Source organism: Giraffa tippelskirchi, chromosome 9 (genome assembly GCF_054371585.1).
Source record: "Giraffa tippelskirchi isolate mGirTip1 chromosome 9, T2T-mGirTip1v1.2.pri, whole genome shotgun sequence".
Taxonomy (NCBI): domain Eukaryota; kingdom Metazoa; phylum Chordata; class Mammalia; order Artiodactyla; family Giraffidae; genus Giraffa; species Giraffa tippelskirchi.
This window is the reverse complement of record NC_137283.1, coordinates 152,060,304-152,079,507: the sequence shown is the minus strand read 5'-3', so window position 1 is coordinate 152,079,507 and position 19,204 is coordinate 152,060,304. Positions and strand designations below refer to the sequence as shown.

General features: G+C 38.5%; 1 protein-coding gene across 9 annotated transcripts in view; it reads right to left on the bottom strand.

Annotated features, from left to right (window-relative positions):
- Nucleotides 1-19,204, bottom strand: part of ESR1 (estrogen receptor 1) — a 391,695-nt gene that overhangs the window by 165,286 nt on the left and 207,205 nt on the right. The window lies entirely within an intron of this gene.

The following is a 19,204-nucleotide window of genomic DNA, read 5'->3' as shown; positions in this document are numbered from 1 at the left end:
GCCAAAGGAGATGCTTACTGCCCAAAGCCAGAAGTCTCTCTCTCTGAAACATGCCACGAGTTGAAAGCTTCTTAATGATAAGTACTGTATCTAGTTCTTTGTATTTCCCACCAGACAACTCTGTGCCTTGTAAATAAACTTGCTTTCCTAGGTAATGATCAATGAATGTCTCATGTACTGACCTGAACCAGAGCCTTTCAAAGAAGACAACATTCCACTGAGGGTAGAAGCATCATCCCGGGTCAGGCGCTCCTCTATAGAATCTCCATTTTCCTTTTCTTAGACTGTATTTCAGTATTAGCAACTCCTCATTCAATACAAGCAAAGTAACAAATTTATTTTACTATGATTTATTTCTGAATATCAAATACCTTGCCCCATATGATTTTAATTCTATTATTTACTCTCACAAGTTCTTATCCACTTTTCAGAAAAAAAAAATTAATGCATCTTGATGCAGGAAGTGTGTTCGCATCTATTTGCTTCACCAAATATCAACTGTATCCTTTGCTTTCAATTGCCAGAGATGAAATTCTATTGAAAATATCTTAAGCAAGCTTGTTTATCAAATATCAAATGCTAAATATATGCTTCTCCAGAATACTTGTCCTTCAGTGGGAAGATACTTAGCAACCTGGCATAACTATTGGTTTCCTACATAATCTAGATTTTCACAGCTGGGAATGGAAGAAGAGAGAGAAAAAGAATGAAGTCCTCAGTTAGAATGCAAAGACTTATATCAGTAGTTGGGATAGCAGAAGAAATTCCAAAATAAGCTGGCCAGAAGACTCTTAAACCCAGATAAGATACACGTGCAAACTTAAAAAAAAATCTGTACAAAGAGCTAAAGACTTGGATAATTCATCAAGCATGATTAACACAACCATCATAAATCTGACTTGCAGAACGAGGTCCATTTCATCATGTGATTCTTTGAAGTCTTAATACTTTGTGAAGACAGGTGGGTCCCTGGCCTTGTCCATATTTGTACTTGTATCATTTCTAAACACCAGTCCTTTTGCCCATGGTTAGTGCAAATTTAAAGTTTTTATAAAGGATAAATGGTTGAGCATCAGAATGAAGATTGTAGCCCAAAGGGGAAAAAAAAACACCCCTACTGCTGCAACTTCAGAGAAAAGTTCCTAGGCACTATTTGTAGCTCAAGATACTATAGGTAATCAGGATATATTTCAAAGGAAGATATAGGTGGGAAATTAATATCAGATTTCCAAGCTTTCTCATAAGGAAAGGGCTTCTCCAGAAGCATATTGTCCCTTTTGGAGGGAACATAGGGGGACTTCTGCCCTTTCTCATGAAGTGTAGTGCCACATACACAATCAACTTCATCAAATTCTTTGATTCTTGACAACTGGTAAGTGTATACTTCTTTCAAGCTTACTCTACTTTTGGAAATGGTTATGGTATATGTGAATATATTTTTATTGTGATTTCAGAATTTCAGTTAACAATCTGAAGTTATCCTGTTTAAGCTAGCAGGGCTTTGATTCACTTAAGAAAGAAGTTATCAAAATTGAACACATGGACTTTTAGGTCTATCATGGGACTATCTCAGTGGCTCGGGCCTCCAGTCTTCCAGAAAAGGCTTACATAATCATTAAGTTCCTTTAAAGGAAAGCTATGACAAAGCTAGATAGGGTATTAAAAAGTAGAGACATCACTTAGCCGACAGAGGTATGTATAGTCAAAGCGATGGTTTTTCCTGTAGTCATATATGGATGTGAGAGCTGAACCATAAAGAAAGCTGCACTCTGAAGAATTGATGCTTTAGAATTGTGGTGCTGGAGGAGATCAAATCAGTCAATCCTAAAGGAAATCAGTCCTGAATATTCACTGGAAGGACTGATGCTGAAGTTGAAGCTCCAATACTTTGGCCACCTGATGCAAAGAACCGGCCCATTGGAAAAGACCCTGATGCTGGGAAAGATTGAAGACGGGAGGAGAAGGGGGCAACAGAGGATGATGAGAGTTGGATAACATCACCAATTCAATGGACATGAGTTTGAGCAAACTCCAGGAGATAGTGAAGGAACAACAACAAACCATTAAGGTGGTGATGACTTCCTGTATGGTCTGACTAGAGAAAAGGTAGAAGAAATTGTTTCAAGGTGCTAGACATGCTTTGTAACTTGAATAAGAGATATTTTTAAAACTAGAAAGAATATTTATTTGAGATTTGATCATATGGGATATTCCAGCTAACACTTTCTTAAGAGCTGATACCAAGGCTTTAGCTGGTAGATGAAATGAAAGGGAGTGCAGCTACCCATGTAGTACATTTACGCAATAATGACAATGAAATGGTTTTATCTAGGCTGAAGTTCACCTATTCTGATTTCAAAACAGAAGTGTCCATTTTCTAGAAGGAAGAGAATTATCATTACAGAGGGCAATTATACTATGTTCTCTGGAGGACATTTTACACAGCACTTCATTGAAACATCTGAGATATTAATTCTGGTTTTATAAATGAAAGAGCTCAGGGAGGTAACAATGGCTTTACCCAAAGGCACACAATTAGGAACTGACAAAACATTAGAACTCAAGACTGTTCATCTCAATGTCCATGTCCTTTTACTCACTATTGTTATTCAGTCACTCAGTCATGTCCAACTCTTTGTGACCCCATGGACTGCAGCATGCCAGGCCTCTCTGTGCCTCACCATCTCCCAGAGCTTGCTCAAACTCATGTCCATTGAATTGGTAATGCCATCCAACCATCTTGTCCTCTGTCATCCCCTTCTTCTCCTGCCTTTAATCTTTTCCAGCATTAGGGTCTTATTATACCATCCCCAATACTGCTATGATTTGTCAAATGTCATGATGAGTTGTCTTATGGGCTTGTTGATTCAGTCCACAGGATATGCAGATTCTCATTATTATTTCTTGATAGTATATTCATTATGAGTTATTTTACTTTGACTTCATTGCATATTATGCAATAACATGAATATGCTAGGAAATTCTTCCACAGTATACGATGATTTTTTAACTCATTCAGAAGATACACATCCAATATGATTAAGCAGGATAGAAAGTTAGTTTTGGTCAATAAGCAGATGAATTTTCAATATGGCAATGTACATATGATGAAGTCCAAAGAAGGTTGAAGGGTTTTTTTTTAATAAAAAAAAAAAGTATACACAAGGACAAAGGATAATCTGAGAAGCTCAAAGAAATTGTGAGCCCTGAATTGCAGAGAATGGAGCAAAGTAAAAAGTTCCTTAAAGCAGACAGGAAAAAAGAGAGAAAATTGGCTCTCTGAAAATGATGAGGGAATTGAAGACAGGGATAAGGAAATGACAGTTATTTTTCCCATGATTTTAAAGTGAAGGAACGGAACACAGAGCTCCCAAAACTAAGATTTTATTTTTTCATAGTGAAAGCACAAAAAGACCACATGCAGCAGGAGAAAGAAAAATTTAAGTTTTGATGAAATATCCTAAATGGAAACAAGGAGAATAATAGGCAGATGGGGGGGTTTATAAAGACGCTACTTTGAAAATTACAAGATTATCACAACTTTTTAAAAGGAATCATTTTTGAACTAAGGACCTGATTGTTAAAAAAATTTTCTGGTAATTTAGTGATGCTTATAATTTTTAGCTCGGTAAGTGAAAAGAAGATCTGATATATGTTTTTCTTATTCACAGTGTTACAATTTCTAAAATATCACACTGGAAGGACTCAGCCGTCTTTGGGAGAACAAAATTAAAACTGAAGATAAGTGGATAAAAATGGGAAAAAGAGATCACTTTGGTTACCAGGTCCTATCAGAAGAAGCTGCTCATAGGTATTCTGAGAGAATAAACTTCCTCGATTTATTACCTGCATACTATCAGCTACTCATTACAATTATCAAATATAATAACCAGCTTATCTGCCAAAAATGTGAGTTAAACTGTCATTTTAATAATTCTTCTTTGTATCAGCAAATGTCATTATTTGAAATAGGGTGAAACTTAACAGAATGAACTTGTTAAAAATAAAGCGAATGCATCTCCGCGATCTTAATTATAATTACATAGTCATTTGCGATCATTTCCAAGAGTTCTTGGCAAAGACAAATGAACATAATGAGTTCCATTAATGGACAGATGTGTTCTGTTTACATGCAAGGAAGGGACTTTTTGAAAGTGTCCGAAACAGCAGGAGGGCATACAAAGTGAAACATGAGATACAGGTGAAAATCTACACAATGGTGTGAGTAGAAGCATCGGATCACGAATAGGATTTCAAGTAATTTGAAGTTTGAATTTCAAGTAATCCATCCCTGGATTTCACAAATGTCACAATGCAAGGCAGTGACTGGCACCATATTTTCCTTTGGTGGGATTAGGAACCTTGGGGCTATTTTCACCAGCTGTTCACCTTTTCCGTAAAACAATACAGATTTCAGAGGGGATAACTTCTGCGATTCAACTGTTTTTAAATGAGACACACAACAAAAAATGAGACAGGGATTAAGTGAAACGCTGCTAGAAGCACTCTAACAAGGGAGATAAGTTAAACAAAGGTAGGCTAAGCAACTGGAATCCCTGGTAGCTCACATGGTAAAGAGTCTGCCTGAAATGCAGGAGACCCGGCTTCGATTCCTGGGTCGGGAAAATCCCCTGGAGGAAGAAGGGAATGGACACCCACTCCAGTATTCTGGCTGGAGAATTCCATGGACACAAGAGCCTAGTGAGCCCATGGGGTCGCAAAAAGTCAGACACGACTGAGTGACTAAAACTTCCAATTCCGAGGGTAAGCAAATCATATAAAATCAAACCAGTACTTCACTTAAATTAACTAAAACTCATTTCAACTGAATCTAAAAATTAAGGGATTCATAAACTAAGCTCAAAATGTAGTATAAGATCCAGCATCTACCGACTGAGGTAGTGGTATTTGTAATATTATTTAATTTTAATTCATCAAAGTTTAGATGGTCACAAGTGATTAGTGGGTAACTAGTGGGTTATGCAGTAAACAAGTGTGCAAAAACTATGCAATATCTGATGGTGCTTAACAGTGGTACTAGAGGAAAACAAACAGCATGTATTAGAATCAGCTGGGGAGTTTTGAAAACAATTCTGGTAGCCTCTCTCAGAGTGTCTAACCTAATTGGTTTGGAAAGAGGCAGTGGAAGCACGATTGCTATCTCAAAATCAGAATGATACATGTGCTTAAGTAAGAAGATGCTTCCAGGACTAGTTTCTGACACTGTATTCACTTTACACCACTTGTGGAGGCAGCTGTGATGGAGGCCATTTCCAAGTCAGAGCAGGTTATAAAGTGAGATGACACAATTTTAAAGCCTCTGATTGATTTTCAGAGATTGTTAGAGAGCACTATAAAGATAAGGAAATGAAACACCGGAGAGATACAGACATGGGGAGAAATAGGAAAATTCACTGAACGTGAAAGAGCTATGAAACTTAAAACAAGTGAATCGGTTAATAGTGAAGTGAAAGTCGCTCAGTCGTGTATGACTCTTTGCGACCCCATGGACTATACAGCCCATGGAATTCTCCAGGCCAGAATACTGGAGTGGGTAGCCTATCCCTTCTCTAGCAGATCTTCCTGACCCAGGAATCAAACCGGGGTCTCCTGCATTGCAGGTGGATTCTTTACCAACCAAGCTATCAGGGAATTGGTTAACAGAGTTATTGAAAAAACTATAAAGAAAAGCTTTCAATAACTGTACTTTCCCTGTTATTCTGTTATCAAAATATCTGAGTTTAGGATATTCAATCATATTGTTTAGCCCCAGGACTAGTTTTGTCTGTAGGATATACTGTTGACCAGAGAGCTGTATAATTTTTTGACTGCATATCTCTATTAGGAAAAAATAATTGAGCAAGCATCCCTAATAGATGTACATATTTTAATTACAGAGACACAGGAGATACGGGTTTGATCCCTGGGTCAGGAAGATCCCTTGGAGGAGGAAATAACAACCTGCTCCAGTATTCTTACCTGGGAAATCCCATGGACAGAGGAGCCTGGTGGCTATAGTTCACAGGATCACAAAGAGTTGGAGGCGACTGAGCACACAGGCATGCACTACTGTACTAACATATTATGTGATTAAAACATACAAGCTGAAATGCAAGTTTCTTAATGAGACCAATGGAGAAGGAAATGGCAATCCACTCCAGTATTCTTGCCTGGAAAATCCCAGGGACAGAGAAGCCTGGTGGGCTGCCGTCTATGGGGTCACACAGAGTCAGACACAACTGAAGCGACTTAGCAGCAGCAGCAGTAATGAGACCAAAAAAAAGGAAAAAACATTATTTTCTTCCTGTACTTGAATAGATTTGAGTTGTCTGCTTGGGAAACTACTTGGAAAACGACTATACCACTGGACAGGAATATTTGGAAATTGATCCATTAACTACCTACTGCTTGTGATAAATATCAATATGATTTTTAATCACCATATTACAGAAAGACCAACTGTGGTACAATACAGATCTAGAAAATGAACTCAATACCTTCTCTGTGCAGAATCTCAACAAGATGAATTTGATCACTATAGACAGATGAGTTTACAGCCTAAAAATTTTTAAAATGAATGCTATTTATTTGGGGTTGAGTGCACAGCCAAAGCCAAAGGGAAAGAACCATTTGGGCTTTGCCCTGCTCATTTATTTATAATTATCAGTTTGTTCTTCTAAGTATAGGGTTTGTTACTACTTACCCTAGCATCTAAATCTGCTCTGTCCAATCCAGCAGCCACTAGCTATATGTTGCCCTCTACACTGAACTTGAATTAAAAAGTTCCTCAGTCATGCTAGCAACATTTCAAGTACTCAACAGCTACATGCAGCTGTGTGTTAGTGTGCTGGTCACTCATTCGTGTCCGACTCTTTGTGGCCCCACGGACTGTAGCTTGCCAGGCTCCTCGTCCATGGGATTTCCCAGGCAAGAATGCTGGAGTGGGTAGCATTTCCTTTTCCAGGGGATCTTCCCAACCCAGGGATTGAACCAGGGTCTCCTGCATTGCAGGCAGATTCTTTACGGTCTGAGCCACTAGGGAAGTCCCTACATGTAGCTAGTGGCTACCAAAATGGACAGAACTGAACATTTCCATCTTTACAGAAATTCATAATTGAACAGTCTGCATGAAATGTGTACTATATCCTTTGGGAACTGTGTCAGAGATGAAAAGGATGTTACTGCCAATGGAACATTCTCTCCACCTAGTTTCTGCAGTCATGACACCTGGTCACAACCCCCTCTCTTGTCCTCTGTCTCCTCCTTCATGGCATCTTACAGCTGGATTTGTTTGTGGCCCACACCTAACAGTTCAGTTTCTCCCTGGCCCCAAGCCAGCCAGTGCAGACAGAGACAGTGTGTTAGAATTTCTACCTGCCGGTCTGGTGAAGCTTGTGGTTAAATCAGGCTCCAAGACACAGAACAGCATATATTCCACATCCACACCCAAGACCTTAGAAGATAGGTGTTCAGTTCCGTTCAGTCGCTCAGTCGTATCTGACTCTTGGCGACCCCATGAATCGCAGCACGCCGGTTCACCAAACGTCCTCCTTTCCTCACTTACATCACTCCCTGATGGTTCAATTGGTCACGTTCTAGAGGTCAGGCTTCTGCCCTAGCATTTCAGAGGTGAGCCCCAGCCCTGAACTCAGTGGTGGCTGGGGAACCATTTATGACACCTGCCAGCACATCTTCCAGCATGGACCTTGGCCCTTGCCTGCCATAGCTATCTTCCTTACAGGCAGAGACCTGACACCAGCTCACGCAGTGACTCCATCTGAAAACATTCCTGGTGGCTGAACTCACTTTTCTTTGCTACGCCCACTAAATACAGTGCCTGGACTGACACCCACTTCCTAAAACCTATGTAGCTTTTCTCACCCTCCACTGTGCCCTGGCCCAGGGCACTCTAGGTCCTGTCTTCCAGCCTCAGTTAGCCCTCTTCCCTGATCCCACAATCAGCTTCAAGTTGGAGACTCCCTAAATTATGAAGGGAAAGGTTACCCACTCCAGTATTCTGGCCTGGAGAATTTCATGGACTGTATAGTCCACGGAGTCGCAAAGAGTCGGACACGACTGAGCGACTTAAAAAAATTATGACACGATTAATTTTTTAAAAAATCCACACTCCTTTGCCCCACTGTGAATGGCGAGCAGAAGCCCCAAGGAGTCTGTGTCAAGGCAATGGAGCTTTTTCTTTGAGTTTCACCGCCCTGTAATGGGATCGAGCCCACGACCTTGATGTCATTAACACCAAGCTCTCCTCAGCTGAGCTAAACCATCTCTTAAGTTTCAGTGAAAGTTTAAGGTCACAGAGATTGGGTTGCCTTTTTCCATTTTATTCTTTGAAGATGGGGTGAATTACCTTGATTGCAGAAGGTGCCCAAATAAAAATATTTCAGCATTGCAGTATTTCAGAATGGGGTGTGCTGCTTAGTGAATGTGGAGCAAGCAATCAGAATGAACTACCACGTGTCAGTTACAAATCTCTCTGAAAGAAAACCTGATGGTACTGGGATGCCTTGCTGAGAAAAAGATAACTTTCAACACAAAATCATCAAACTCTCTGCCAGTAATTGCCTTAAGAGAACACACTCAAATAAAAGGATGGGGCACATGCTATTGTCTCAGAACAACTTTTTTCTCAATTGTTTGGAAAGCTTTTATTGTTCACAAAATCTCTTTGTGTTGTTTACCTTCAAGAGGGATTGAAAACACTCTGATAAGGAATGGAAAATTTAACTTATGTCTCTACAGTTTTATGAAGTACCTCATGAGTGAATCACACTAGTCATTTGTGCTTCAATTTTAAGCAAAGAGAGGGAAAGAGTAGGCAGTGGATTTCATGTATTCTTTTCACTTGCAATAGTGGCTACCTTTGTAACCAACAAGCATATTAATATACACGTACAAAACAGTCATTGGTTATTGACATTTCAATATTATAATGCTGATGTTGAATGAACTCATTCTATGATATTTCTGAGCTCGCTTAAAATATAGCTAAGTATCTAATGGTGAATAAAATTATTACAGTTGTGAAATTCAGCAGCTAAAAACAATGATCATAATGTACACAGTTGTTATAGTAATACAGCTGGTCAACCTCATTCTTGAGTCTGGTGCCTTAGACCACTCGGCCATCCTCACATGCTGAACCTCATTCTTAAAAGAGAGAAAGAAACACATTTAAAAAATTGCCATGAAGAAAGCTTCGTAAATATTAAAGAAATGAAGCAGAAATATTATTCCACTAAGTGGCTCAGATGGTAAAGCATCTGCCTGCAATGTGGGAGACCCAGGTTCAATCCCTGGGTTGGGAAGATCCCCTGGAGAAGGAAATGGCAACCCACTCCAGTACTCTTGCCTGGAAAATTCCATAGATGGAGGAGCCTGGTAGGCTACAGTCCATGGGGTCGCAAAGAGTCGGACACGACTGAGCGACTTCACTTAAAACTATATAAAGATATCAAAGTTTAAAATTTTTTTATTTATAAATAATTCAAGTGCATTGTTGAAAATAAGAAAGGGAAGAAAAAAGTAGAAAATAAAACCATGCAAACTCCCTTACCCAGGGCTAACTATTACTAGCTTCTTGTTGGGTACCCTTCCAGAATCATGTATTCATTCACTTATTCACTCTCCTTTTTATTGTTCAATATAAGCATAAGTAAAATAAAATACTTAAATATCATTTATAATCTGTTCTCTCATGACATAGTCCACATTAAGAAATATATTTTATTTTGTAATTCATACCATGTTCTTTTATGTGATATTATGATTTCTGAACCAACAATGCTGGACGATTTTGACTATATCAAAAGTCAAAGGAAAAGAGCATACCTTTTAACTCAGAAATTGAGTTCTAGGAATGAATCCTAAATAAATAATTATTGTGCGGTGCAAAGATTTATCGAGAAAGTTGTTTATAGTCTTGTTTAAAATTGTAAACATTAGAAACAATGTAAATACCAACAATCAGGGAAATAATTAAATTATAGCATATCTACTTTGGAATATTAATGCAGAGACCCCAAAAATCTTATATTGAAGGATACTCAATAACATGAGAAAGCTTTATATGAATAAGCAATGTAACCTTGAATTTGTAAATTTTTACAAAATGACATGTCTAAAACAATAGGATAAAGCAAATTTTTAAAAAAGATACATCTTTAAAATATAACTAGCATGAAATAGCTAGGAGTAATTTTTTTTAATATGTAAGACCTTTTGGAGAGAATTTTAAAATTTTATCAAAAGTCATTTTAAAATATCTAAAATAAGTGGAGAATTATATGTCAATGGGTGAGAAGATTTCATAAAGATGTCAAACTTCCCTAAATTAATATATAATTATGCAATTTTGTTAAAAGTTGATTTTAAAATTCCTTTGGAAGCAAAAGTGGCCATAAAGAACCAAAACAGTTTTGAAGTAGAACAAAGTTTCTTCAAGAAGGATCAAAAAGTGAAAACAGTTACAAAGTTATAGAAATTAAAATTATGGTTTTATTGACAAACAGAGAAAAGAAATAGCAAAGAGAGCTCAGAATCAGATTCTCTTTTATGCAGGATTTTCATATAAAAAGGAAGCAACTTTACAAATCAATGGGGAAATAATGTATTATTCAGTTAATAGCTCTGGGACAATGTGATTATCCAAATGCAAACAAAATAAAATTGTATTCTTACTTTTTGCTTTTTGGAAATTTCTGGATTTTTTTCCCCAAATATTTTTCACCCACAGTTGGTTGAATCTGTGGATGTGGAACCCACGATACAAAGGACTGACTGAATTTTATTCTTTTAATATTCTTAGTATTTTTGAAATCTATCTTACTAGAGTTTTGCTGTTTGGTTTGTCTTGTTATTTGTCTTTGTATCAGTGAAAGTGACAGTCGCTCAGTTGTGTCCGACTCTTTGTGACCCCATGGACTATACAGTCCATGGAATTCTCCAGGCTAGAATACTGGAGTGGGTAGTCTCTCCCTTCTCCAGGGGATCTTCCCAACCCAGGGATCAAACCCAGGTCTCCCGCATTGCAGGCAGATTCTTTACCAGCTGAGCCACCGGGGAAGCCCCAAAATACTGGAATGAGTAGCCTTTCCCTTCTCCAGGAGATCTTCCTGACCCAGGAATCGAACCAGGGTCTTTACCAACTAGTTATCAGGGAAGCCCATCTTTGTATCAGGTGATTCTCTAATTTTTCTCTGATTTAATTTAAATAAAAAAGTCACTGAGTACTAATTTCCTTACCTTCGCAGTGGCTTACATTTCAAAAATGTCAATTATCTGACAGACGTGGATGGGCACTTTTCTGACCCATTACCATTACTAAAAGCCAAAAACTGACATTGCTTTGGGAGTAAACAGCACATCCATGTGAAGGGAATCAGTTCCACATGTACAATATTTAATTCTGGGAAGGGCTGGAGTAAGTAAGTGGAGAACTGAAGCCCTGGAGCAAACATAGCTAAGTTATTCCAAAATCAATTATTATTAAGGAAAATGCTTAAAACTTATTTTTAAAGAAATCTTTCATTTAATGAATTGAAACCATATTGAGAGAGAGAAAGAGAGAGGGAGAGAATAAAAATGTGCACAAATATAGTCTGGTTTTTTTGTTTGTTTGTTTTAAATATAGTTAATATCTGCCTGCAAGAAAGAATACCTGGAAAATTCATTCTGAAACCACCATACTACAACTAATATTTTATATAAAATTCCCATGTATAGCAAAATGTATACTTTGAATCCTCAAGAAACAAAATAATGAACATAAAAGTATTGGCTAAAGGAAAAATAGGGATTATCCAACAGTAAAGATGCTATACCTAGAACTTCTCAAGACAAATATCTATAAAAAGTTTCCTGGTGACTCATCTGTATTGTCTTGCAATGCAGAAGACATGGGTTCGACTCCTGGGTTGGAAAGATCCTCTGGAGAAGGAAATGGCAATCCACTCCAATATTCTTGCCTGAGAATTCCCATGGACAGAGGAGCCTGGTGGGCTACAGTCTATGGGGTCACAAAGAGTCGGACACGACTTAGCAACTAAACAACAACAACAACAGCAATAAAAAGTTTTAACCAGCAACAAAATAGTTCACACCTGTGATACTGAATACTATCAAAATAATCCCATAATGAGGAAATCTCAACTTAATAAACTTGGAAATGGCTTCTTTTTAACTTCCTAAAAGTTTCTTTTCTTTGACTTCATTAATGTAAGTTTTATATATTTGTCATGATAATTTCAAATAAACAGTATTTGGTGTCATTACTTCTTATGCCTAAAATTACATAATAATTTTCCACAGGTGTGTGCACTAGGCAAAAAGAGAGAGAGATAAAGAAGGGGAAGGAGATGTCCTTATGATTAGTGGTGTTACTTCAGTCACACTTAGGGATCTGAACGACAGACTAATGCTAAGAGAATGACTTATCTAAACACTAAGATAAACCACCTCTCCTCCTTTTTCCATTATCATTAAACCCATCATCAATAACAACTATTTATAAGATATCACTGTGCTACGAATAAAACAAGAATATGACATCTGCTTCCAGAAATTAGAAAACCAACTGCATAGATATGCCTGCAATGCAGGAGACCAGGGTTCAATTCCTGGGTTGGGAAGATCCCCTGGAGAAGGAAATGGCACCCCACTCCAGTACTCTTGCCTCGAGAATCCCATGGATGGAGGAGCCTGGTGGGCTGCAGTCCATGGGGTTGCTAAGAGTCGGACATGACTGAGCGACTTCACTTTCACTTTTTACTTTCATGCATTGGAGAAGGAAATGGCAACCCACTCCAGTGTTCTTGCCTGGAGAATCCCAGGGACGGAGGAGCCTGGTGGGCTGCCATCTATGGGGTCGCACAGAGTCGGACATGACTGAAGCGACTTAGCAGCAGCAGCAGCAGGGTGGTGAAAACTCCTGGCTTTGAGTGTACTCTTATTATTGTTGCAACCAACTTTTATGGAGGGCTCACTACAGGCCAAATACAACAATTAAACCTATAGATTAATTCTTGCACAACCATATTAGGTAGGTATTATTATGGTCCACTGAGGTCTGGAGAGGTTAAGTATCTCATTCATGGTCATTCATTTCTAGGCAGAGTGAAATTTTGAAGCCGGGGAGACTGATTCTAAAAGCTAAAGACATAAGCATCATACTACATCATAAATGAAAAATAAAACCTAATATTTGTGTACCAACTTTTACTTATCAAAATATAATTCATGCCTTTGATTCTTGGGAGAGCCTGATGAAGCAGTTAATGGATTCATACAGGAATGTTTTCTATGCGACTGGGACCCACAAAGAGATGGAAATAAATCTAGGATGGGCAGGACTTAACTTGGCAATAGGACATATCCCCATGAATATCAGCCAGAAGTTGAAACCACAAAATATGAAAGGTCAGCCAGCAAACTTGAGCTTGATTTCTGGGAGTACTGATGGATATCACTAAGGTCAGAACTGGTGGATAAACTGAGACAGCAGGAATATTTAGGCCAACTTAAATTTCAGGTCTTTTGAGGGAAGTAAGGGGTTTGGTCACCTTTTAAGTGGAAGGTCTCTTCGCATCATTAGGTTTCCTAGACACTGTGTTCAGTGGGCATGTGTTAACCCTGTGTCTCCAAACACCTCCACATAGTAAATGCTCAATAAAGATTAGCCTTATTTTAAATGATTTGGGCAAGAAGTTTGGAGTTGGCCTAACATTTGTTATATAAAATTTTCTAAGATAGACTGCCAAAAATTTAATATAAAATAAATATAATAGTAATTAGTCTTAAGCAAGCTTTTAAAGATATAAACCCCTAAGTATAATTTTGCATATTTCTCACTACTTTTATTTGCTCAGTCAAGCTTAAACTAAACCATGTGTTGTCTCCAGATATAACCAGAACATTTCTTTCCACATGTCTCATCACTTTACCTTTAAATCTCTTTTAGGGTTGGCATATATTTTCAAGATTTCTAAGACGTCTCATCTCATGTGTGTTGGTTTATACCTACTGGATAAGTTTTCAAGCCAACATCCCCAGACTCACTTGTCTGGTATCTAATCAAGAACTTCTCAAAATTCACTATCTTTTCAGCCTCTTCCTTTCTCTGTTCCACAAAGCAGACACTGTAAAGTTTCACCAGGTCTTGGGACTCAATTCTTAAGCATAACTTTGTTGTTGTTGTTTAGTTACTCAGTCATGTCTGACTCTTTGTGACCCCATGGACTATAGCCCACCAGGCTCCTTTGTCCATGGGATTTCTCAGCAAGAATATTGGAGTGAGCTGCCGTTCTCTTCTCCAGGGGATCTGCCCAGCCCAAGGGTTGAACTCACCCTCTGCATTAGCAGGCAGATTCTTTACCACTAGTGTCACCTGGGAAGCCCAACTACAATTAATACATCTCTAGAGATCAGTCCTGGGTGCTCACTGGAAGGACTGATGTTGAAGCTGAAACTCCAATACCTTGGCCACCTGATGTGAAGAGATGACTCATTTGAAAAGACCCTGGAATTCAGCTGCAGGAGTTGCTTGTATATTTTTGAGATTAATTGTTTGTCTGTTGCTTAGTTTGCTATTATTTTCTCCCATTCTGAAGGCTGTCTTTTCACCTTGCTTATAGTTTCCTTTGTTGTGCAAAAGCTTTTAATTTTAATTAGGTCCCATTTGTTTATTTTTGCTTTTATTTCCAATATTCTGGGAGGTGGGTCATGGAGGATCCTGCTGTGATTTATGTCAGAGAGTGTTTTGCCTATGTTTTCCTCTAGGAGTTTTATAGTTTCTGGTCTTGCATTTAGATCTTTAATCCATTTTGAGTTTATTTTTGTGTATGGTGTTAGAAAGTGTTCTAGTTTCATTCTTTTACAAGTGGTTGACCAGTTTTCCCAGCACCACTTGTTAAAGAGATTGTCTTTTCTCCATTGTATATTCTTGCCTCCTTTGTTGAAGATAAGGTGTCCATAGGTGCGTGGGTTTTTCTATTTTGTTCCATTGATCTATATTTCTATCTTTGTGCCAGTACCATACTGTCTTGATGACTGTGGCTTTGTAGTAGAGCCGGAAGTCAGGCAGGTTCATTCCTCCAGTTCCATTCTTCTTTCTCAAGATTGCTTTGGCTATTCGAGGTTTCTTATATTTCCATACAAATTGTGAAATGATTTGTTCTAGTTCTGTGAAAAATACCGTTGGTAGCTTGATAGGGATTGCATTGAATCTATAGATTGCTTTGGGTAGTATACTCATTTTCACTATATTAATTCTTCCAATCCATGAACACGGTATATTTCTCCATCTGTTTGTGTCCTCTTTGATTTCTTTCATCAGTGTATTATAGTTTTCTATATATAAGTCTTTTGTTTCTTTAGGTAGATATATTCCTAAGTATTTTATTCTTTTTGTTGCAATGGTGAATGGTATTGTTTCCTTAATTTCTCTTTCTGTTTTCTCATTATTGGAGTATAGGAATGCAAGGGATTTCTGTGTGTTAATTTTATATCCTGCAACTTTACTGTATTCATTGATTAGCTCTAGTAATTTTCTGGTAGAATCTTTAGGGTTTTCTATGTAGAGGATCATGTCATCTGCAAACAGTGAGAGTTTTACTTCTTCTTTTCCTATCTGTATTCCTTTTATTTCTTTTTCAGCTCTGATTGCTGTGGCCAAAACTTCCAAAACTATGTTGAATAGTAGTGGTGAAAGTGGGCATCCTTGCCTTGTTCCTGACTTTAGGGGAAATGCTTTCAATTTTTCACCATTGAGGATAATGTTTGCTGTGGGTTTGTCATATATAGCTTTTATTATGTTGAGGTATGTTCCTTCTATTCATGCTTTCTGGAAAAATAAACAACCCAATCAAAAAATGGGCCAAAGAACTAAACAGACATTTCTCCAAAGAAGACATACAGATGGCTAACAAACACATGAAAAGATGCTCAACATCACTCATTATTAGAGAAATGCAAATCAAAACCACAATGAGGTACCATTTCACACCAGTCAGAATGGCTGCTATCCAAAAGTCTACAAGCAATAAATGCTGGACAGGGTGTGGAGAAAAGGGAACCCTCTTACACTGTTGGTGGGAATGCAAACTAGTACAGCCACTATGGAGAACAGTGTGGAGATTCCTTAAAAAACTGGGAATAGAACTGCCACATGACCCAGCAATCCCACTGCTGGGCATATACACCGAGGAAACCAGAATTGAAAGAGACGCGTGTACCCCAATGTTCATCACAGCACTGTTTACAATAGCCAGGACATGGAAGCAACCTAGATGTCCATCAGCAGAAGAATGAATAAGGAAGCTGTGGTACCTATACACAATGGAATATTACTCAGCCATTAAAAAAAATACATTTGAATCGGTTCTATTGAGATGGATGAAACTGGAGCCCATTATACAGAGTGAGGTAAGCCAGAAAGAAAAACACCAATACAGTATACTAATGCATATATATGGAATCTGAAAGATGGTAATGATAACCCTATATGTGAGACAGAATAAGAGACACAGATGCATAGAACAGTCTTAAGGACTCTGAGGGAGAAGGTGAGGGTGGGACGTTCTGGGACAATAGCATTGAAACATGTATATTATCATATGTGAAACAGAACACCATTCCATGTTCAACGCATGAGACAAATGCTCAGGGCTGGGGCAATGGGATGACCCAGAGGGATGGGATGGGGAGGGAGGTGGGAGGGGGGTTCAGAATGGGGAACACATGTAAACCCATGGCTGATTCATGTCAATGTATGACAAAAACCACTACAATATTGTAAAGTAATTAGCCCCCAACTAAAATAAATAAATTTATTAAAAAAAAAAAAAAAAGACCCTGATGCTGGGAAAGATTGAGGGCAGGAGGAGAAGGGGATGACAGAGGATGAGATGGTTGGATGGCATCACCGACTCAACGGACATGAGTTTGGGTGAACTCCGGGAGTTGGTGATGGACAGGGAAGCCTGGCGTGCTGCAGTCCATGGGGTCGCAAAGAGTTGGACACGACTGAGCAACTGAACTGAACTGGACACCAAAAAAGAGGTTAGTTTTCTTCTCAAAGCCCTATCTATCTCAACAAACTTAGTTCTTGATCTGTTTGATGCAGTGGTGTTATAGTCATCTGCTCCTGTCACTGTGAACATTAAACTCATTTTGGTGCCACTCTCCACTCTGAAGACATTCACTTTTCATGCTAATCAATGACTTTAGCTTTAGAGTCTGACTCTCTCTTCATAAAATATAAAATTTAAGATTCAAAAGATGCTCTAGAGACCACTCAGTGCTAAGCTCCTATTTTTCACAACTGAAAACTGAGTTCAGAAAAATTAAATGATCTGCCCAAGAGTCCTTGAAAGAGCCAGGTTCAGACTGGACCCTTAGCCAGCCCTCCTTTTTACTTGGTAAAGTTACCATTTTTTATACTAGAATAGTCTAAATATTTAAAAAAAAAGAAAACAGATGGGCTTTCAACAAGTATTGCCATTGTTGTCTCAAAACATTGAAAACCCTTGGCCTGAAGGAGAAACTGTCCTTTTTAAATTATATTAAGCAATAGGAAGTAATTAAATGTTAAGTAATTCTTTTTAAAATAACCAGCACACTCTCCATATAAATTTATTTTGGTGCTTCTGTTGTGCAATTAAGCCAAATGTGTTAATATTTTTGTTGAAGAAGAATAGGATTTGGGGCCCGCAGTAAGGTTTCCTAAGTCATAATTTTGGTCTGTGTGATATTAGCATCTTACTCATGCATGTGTCTATTTCTCATGATGCTATAGGTCCTCTAGGTCAGTGAGGCAGTGCTGTACAATGAAAAGAGCCTTGAGCTAGGTTTCAGGAGTCTTGGCTTCCAGTCTGAGCAGCTACCTAGCTGTGTAACTTGGACAAGAACAATGAGCTGAAAAACAAAGAGATGAACTAGGTGATCTTTAAGTTCTTTCAGCCCTAAGCACCATTTATTATCCTAATCACAATCACTGAAATAAAAAGTAAACACATGAACATTCATGAGGTCTTAGGTTTACATAACTTAAAAAGTAGCAATTTATTCATATAATTACTGCCCCCAAAGTTCTGCATTTTGTAAGTTCTATCCATAGAAAGGGTCCTACATCATCCCAAGCAATAGCAATTGTAGAAATAAATAAGAAAGACCCAGTTCTGGAATTTTGGCAAATATCTGTCAGCATGTTTTTGAATTATGTCTCACTCAAGGTGAGACATGGTTATCCTTGAAAAGGTAAATGAAGATCCCTGTTTCTGTCCTTTAAAAATAAAAGTGAAAGTGTTAGTTGCTCAGTCTTGTCTGATTCTTTGCGACCCCATGGACGATGGCCTGCCAGGCTCCTCTGTCCATGGAATTTTCCAGAGAAGAACACTGGAGTGGGTTGCCATTTCCTTCTCCAGGGGATCTTGCTGACCCAGGGATCGAACCCAGGTCTCCTGCATTGCAGGCAGTTTCTTTACCATCTGATTTACTAGGTAAGTCCAAACCTATATCTAAACGAATTAGTAAAATATGGCATATCTAAAACAAGCTCCTATTTTTCCAGAATTACTGGCTCATATCTACTCCTGGGTTGTTTTTTTTTTTTTTGCCCTATTGTATCCACTCATTATGTATATGAGGTGTGAACACAAAATTCACATCTGCATTCAGCACCCCAACACAGCTGTCAGCAATGCTAGATGGGGGTTCCTACACTGAGTATGAAAGAAGAATAAAGGAACCATAGGTCCCTTCCAAGTGTAAGAGCTCTTGATTCTCCATTTTTGAGTCCAAAATCTGAAAAGTTCATATTTCTGGTTGTGATAGATTACAAAAACAGTTCCAATTTTGTAGCCTTTGCCACACAACTCTGAAAGCCTCTCTCACGAGCCCTAAGACCCAGCTATCTGACTGGCTTGGGGCCTTGGACATCAACGGATAATGCAAGCAAAAGCTTGGAATGGGTTTGCAGTCTGGGGCTTGTTCTCTTCCATGCCTCAGCCCTACCATGAGAACATGCCCGGAGAAGCCTGCTGGAGAATAGGAGACATGTGAAGCAAAACTGCATCAGCCCAGGTACTCCAGCCAAAACAGCCAGCTGACCTCCAGACCTCAGAGAGAACCCAGCCAATGCCAGCATCTAGGCCATCTCCTTGACATGTGAGTAAGAGATGCTTCTTGTCTTGCC